Genomic DNA, 5,497 nt, shown 5'->3' with positions numbered 1-5,497 from the left:
GCAGTAGAACGGCATCAGTACACGAGATGGACAGGGCGGTAGAAGGGCATCAGTACACGAGAGATGGACAGGGCGGTAGAAGGGCATCAGTACACGAGAGATGGACAGAGCGGTAGAAGGGCATCAGTACCAGAGAGATGGACAGCGGTAGAAGGGCATCAGAACACGAGAGATGGACAGCGGTAGAAGGGCATCCGCACACGAGAGACGGACAGAGCGGTAGAACGGCATCAGTACACGAGAGACGGGCAGGGCGGTAGAAGGGCATCAGTACACAAGAGATGGACAGCAGTAGAAGGGCATCAGTACACGAGAGATGGACAGCAGAAGGGCATCAGTACACGAGAGATGGACAGAGCAGTAGAAGGGCATCAGTACACGAGAGATGGACAGGGCGGTAGAAGGGCAACTGCACATAAGAGGTGAACAGAGCAACAGAAGAGTGTCAAGCCAGCAGTTCTTCCTCGAACAGAAAGACTCTATGATGATGACATGTCCCTGACGTCCTATACTCACAGCCCAACTTTGCATGGCTTGGTTGGCAGGTTTCTTGTGAAGGCACCATTCTCTTCACAGCATGAAAAAGGTAGCAGCCTTACAAATCTGGGTTGCGGAAGCTTGGTGGCGAACAGCCCAGGAGACCCCCAGCACCCGAGTGGAGTGAGCCCTCGCTCCTGGAGGGGGTTGTTTTGTCTTTGAGATGATAAGCCTCCAGGATCCAGCGGGCGATAGTAGATATGGAGGCAGGGAGTCCCTCAGTAATGACTAACGAGTCTGATCATCTGAAGGATGCTGTCCTTGAGAGGTAGGAGCGCAGTGCTCTGACTAGAGCCAGGTTGTGGAGAGACCTTTCCAGGTGGTGGACAGGCAGAAAGATGGAAGGACAATATCCTCATTAATATGGAAACAGGAAACCACCTTGGGAAGAAAGGAGGGCACTGGATGAAGAACCACTTTATCCTTTTGAAAGATAAGAAAAGGGGAACGGCGCGATGCAGCCACTAATTCAGAGACCTGTCTAATGGAAGTGATTGCAACTAAAAAGGCAACCTTCCAGGAGAGAAGGGAGTATGAGATATCCTGAAAGGGCTAGAAGGGGGATCCCTGAAGAACGGACAAAACAAGGTTAAGGTCCCACAGATCCACGGGGGGACGATACAGTGGCGCTAGCCGAGCCACACCCTGATGGAAGGCCCTGACTTTAGGCGAGATGCAAAAATTCGTTGGAACAGGATTGAGAGTGCCGAGACCTGGCCCTTGAGGGTACTAAAACAAAACTGAATAGTCCAGACTCTAAAAATACCAAAATAGATGGAAAAGGATATTTGAGCTGTGTGTCTATCTTCACATCAGCGGAAAAAAAAGGCCCTTCAGGGATCGATGATAAATACGTGAAGACTAAGGTTTTCTCGTCTTGATCATAGTCTGAATGACCTGGGAAAAGAAGCCTACCTTCCTCAGGACTTCGGCTTCAATGGCCATGCCATTGAGAGATTGCAAATTCTAGTGGAAGAGGGGACCCTGAGAGAGTAGGTCTGGTCGGTATGGAAGCTTCCACAGAACGTATAAAAGCAAGTTGACTAACTGCGTACCAGGCCAGTCTGGGGCCACCATAATGATTGGAACTCCTTCCACGTTGATCTTCTTAATGAGTCTAGGAATCAGGGGAAGAGGTGGAAAAAGATACAGAAGTTGAACTTGAGACCATGGAATGACCAGGGACTCATAACTGCTCACCAGGGGTTGCGAGACCTGGCCACGAACTGAGGTACCTTGTGATCCATCCGATACACCATCAGATCAACATCGGGAACACCCCAGCTCTGGCAGATCTGTTTGAACACCGATGGGTTGAGGGACCATTCGCCCCAGGAGAGAACCTGACGACTTAGGAAGTCGGCAGCCCAGTTGTCCACGTCTAATGTGGACTGCTGAGATTGCTGGAATTTTCTGTTTGGCCCAGGCCAGAGTCTGTGAGACCTCCTAGCATGACAGAATGGCTGTGTATCCTGCCCTGGTGGTTTATGTATGTGCCGGCGATGGCATTGTTGGATAGAATTCGGACTGGTCGGTCCCACAGAAGGTCCTGCCGGTTGAGAAGAGCAAGGTAAATGGCTCTGATTTCCAGCAGATTGATGGGAAGGGAGGCTTCCCACGTATTTCAGCAACCCTGGACTGTGTGATGAAGGAAGACCACTCCCCACCCGAGGAGACTGGCGTCAGTCGTAACAACTTCCCAGTTGAGAGGTAGGAATGATTTCGATTTCCGAATGGAGGAGAGAGTCCACCATACCAGAGACTGCCTCACAAGGAGAGACAGAAGTATGGGGCGATCAAGTGAGGAAGTAATTTTGTCTCAAAGTGACAGAAGTGCCAGCTGAAGGAAACGGGGATGGAACAGTGTGAAAGGAACCACTTCCATCGCGGTATTCATCTTCCCTAATACACTAATGCAGAGTTGAAGCGATAGGCGTCTTAAGGACTGAATCTCCAGACTGAGTGCCAAAATCTCTTCCTCTGGGAGAACTTTGGCACGGCTGGTATCAAACAACATGCCTACGAAAACTATCTGTGAGGATTTAGCTTTGTTGATTACTCAGACTAGGCAATCAAGAGAATTTGGAACCAGTCCTGGAAGGACGGGGCCCTTGATCAGCAGGTCGTCCAGGTAGGAAATGACTACAATTCCTTTGGAATGAAGAATGGCCATGACAGTCGCCATAAACTTCGTGAACGCTCTGGGAGCAATGGCCAGACCGAAGGGGAGGGCAGTGAGCTGATAGTGCTCCCCCACCGCAAAATTCAGAAACTTCTGATATGTCAAGCAAATCGTTATGTGTAGATATGCATCCTGAAAGTCCACTGAACAGAGGAACTCCCCGGGCTCCCTGGAGGCAATCACTGAGCGGAGGGATACCATTTGGACATGGCGAAGGCGCATCTGCCTGTTTAGTAGCTTGAGGTCCAGGATCAGACGGAGTGAGCCATCCTTTTTTGGAACCACTAAAAGGTTGGAATAGAAATCAGAGAAGCGTTCCTGTGAATGAACGGATATGATGACTCCTGTCCGGAGGAGAGAGTCGATAGCTTTTAAGAAGCCATGAACCTGAGATACAAATCTTGGAGGACACGACCTGAAAAACAGTCAGCGTGGGAGAGAAGAAAATTCTATCCTGTAACCGGTGGAAACAATCTCCCTGACTCAGGCGTTGTCAACTAAGGAGAGCCACGCATCCCATGTAGAAGACGACCACCTACCCTGAAAGGATTCCCAGGTGGGGGTGACCAATCAGGCCAAGGAGAATCTATTAGATCGGGCACTGCAGGATCTGGCAGAACGGCCCTTGGAGCACCATGCAGAGGCTGCTTTGAAGGACACTTACTGGTGTCTCGCTGAGGGAAAGTCCTGGAAGAGGGGAATTGACAAAAGGGCCGAGTGTGAAGAGAACATTTACACGTTTTGGCTGGGGTAGGGAGGTACTCTTACCGCCAGTGGTGTCCAAAAGGAGCTGATCCAGCTTAGACCCAATAAGACGTGAGCCCTGAAAAGGAAGATTGGTAAGAGACTTTTTGGATGTAGGATCCACATTCAAGGCTTTGAGGCAGAGAATCCTGCGTCTGGCTACAATATTGCTGGCTACAATATTGCTGGCAACACAGGCCGAACATCTGTCAGCATCAAGGGACGCAGCAAGCAATTATTTACCTGCATGAGCTATCTGATCTGCAATGTCAGCAAGCTCTTCTGGTGAGGCTGTTGATAAAATGCCCTGCCGAAGCTTTGTCCAGTTGGAAACCAACTTGGCTACCCATGTGGAAGCAAAAGTGGGGCAGAGAGAAGAGCCAGAAGCCTCAAAGGCAGACTTGGAGAGGGCTTCGATCTGTCTGTTAGTGGAGTCCTTGAGGGAAGCATAGTCTGCGAGGGATAGTACCATCATAGCAGACAGGAGAGAGACTTTTGGGTCCAGAGCTGGGGCCTCTGTTTGCTCACGAAATCGGGACCAAAGGGATATAGAATATTTCCTTCTGCCTGGGAAGCACTTTTTCGGGTGCTCCCACTGTTTGCCAATCAAGGAGTTTGAGACAATTTTTGCCAAAGACCCCGAGGAGGGCATTTAGCCTTTTTGATTAAGACAGAGTGGTCTGGAAGGAAACTCTCCTCATCCTTAATATTGAGGGCCTGATTGACGGCCAATATAAGACTGTCGACCATGTCCTGGAGTTTAGAAGATTGGTCCACGTCAAGGTCAGAATCAGACTGGGAATAGAGATCAGACCCAGGGTCCCTCTCCAGGTAGGAGGAATGGGAATCCGAGGACATCCTTGATGATGTGAAGGAAGAAGGGAACCAGAGGAGGAACTGGAATGTGTCCGCTTCGTGGATCTTACCCTTGAACTACCATGTTAAAGATGACAAATGGGAGCCCACGATTAGTTTGGAGGAACGATCTGAACGCCGGAGGCAACTGGAAGCTTAGGCAAGTGTCCATGGGCCTGTACCAGGGACTGGGATATCTTGCTAAGGTCAGATACTGACTGTGAAATAGCAACTGCCCACTCAGGGGGAGAGGGTGTGTTAGCATCCCAGGTGTCAGGGGTGGGGGGCTGCTGCGGGGCCTGCATGGTGGAAGGACTGCAGTCCAGGGAGCAGGCCAAGGCCTGACCTATGGGCCACTACTTCTTGCAAAGGCTTAGTAAATAGTGGTGTGGGAGGGATGGAAGCGCAACTCTCTGGGTCTGTGCATATGTAGGGCCAGTGCCTCCCTGGGGCTGAGACGGAATTGTGAGGAGGGCTAAGCCTAGATGGAATAAAAATAGCATGGACAGAGCCTAAGTTAAAACCAAGCACACCATTGTTTTTCTTGTGAAATTATCAATAAGTTTGATGTGTCACATGACCCTCTTCCCATTGGAAAAAAAATAAAGTTGGATCCAAAATGGCCAACTTCAAAATGGCCACCATGGTGACCACCCATCTTGAAACGTTTTCTCCCTCCCATATACTAATGTGCCACAAACGAAGTTAATATCACCAACTATTCCCATTTTATTTAGGTGTATCCATATACATGGCCCACCCTGTATTGAGTAGTTGTAGCTTTTGTTTGTTTTTTATCAAAAGTGGTAACAAGAAATAGACAATGAAATAAAAAAAAATATTTTCACTTTATTTTTACTTCAAATGAAGTGAAAATAAAATAAAAACTAAAGATGTAATTAAAATTGCTATTTTAAAATTATTTTCACTTTTATTAAAATTATTTTTTTTTTTTTAAGTAAAAATAAAATTAAAATAATTTAAAGGCAACAGACAAAATAGCATCTTTTCCTTCAGTTTTGAAACCAAATAGAAAAAAAAAATGTAATTCCTGACCTCTGATTTAATAGTATACTTAAAGTTTGGGGTGGAAATCTGTTTCTACATTGGGAGAATCAAGAATCCAAAAGGAACTTATAAATTTAGTCTCTGCTACACAAATTGTCTCTACTAAAAAAA

This window comes from Ranitomeya variabilis, chromosome 5, assembly GCF_051348905.1.
Source record: "Ranitomeya variabilis isolate aRanVar5 chromosome 5, aRanVar5.hap1, whole genome shotgun sequence".
Lineage (NCBI taxonomy): Eukaryota > Metazoa > Chordata > Amphibia > Anura > Dendrobatidae > Ranitomeya > Ranitomeya variabilis.
This window is presented reverse-complemented; position numbering follows the sequence as displayed.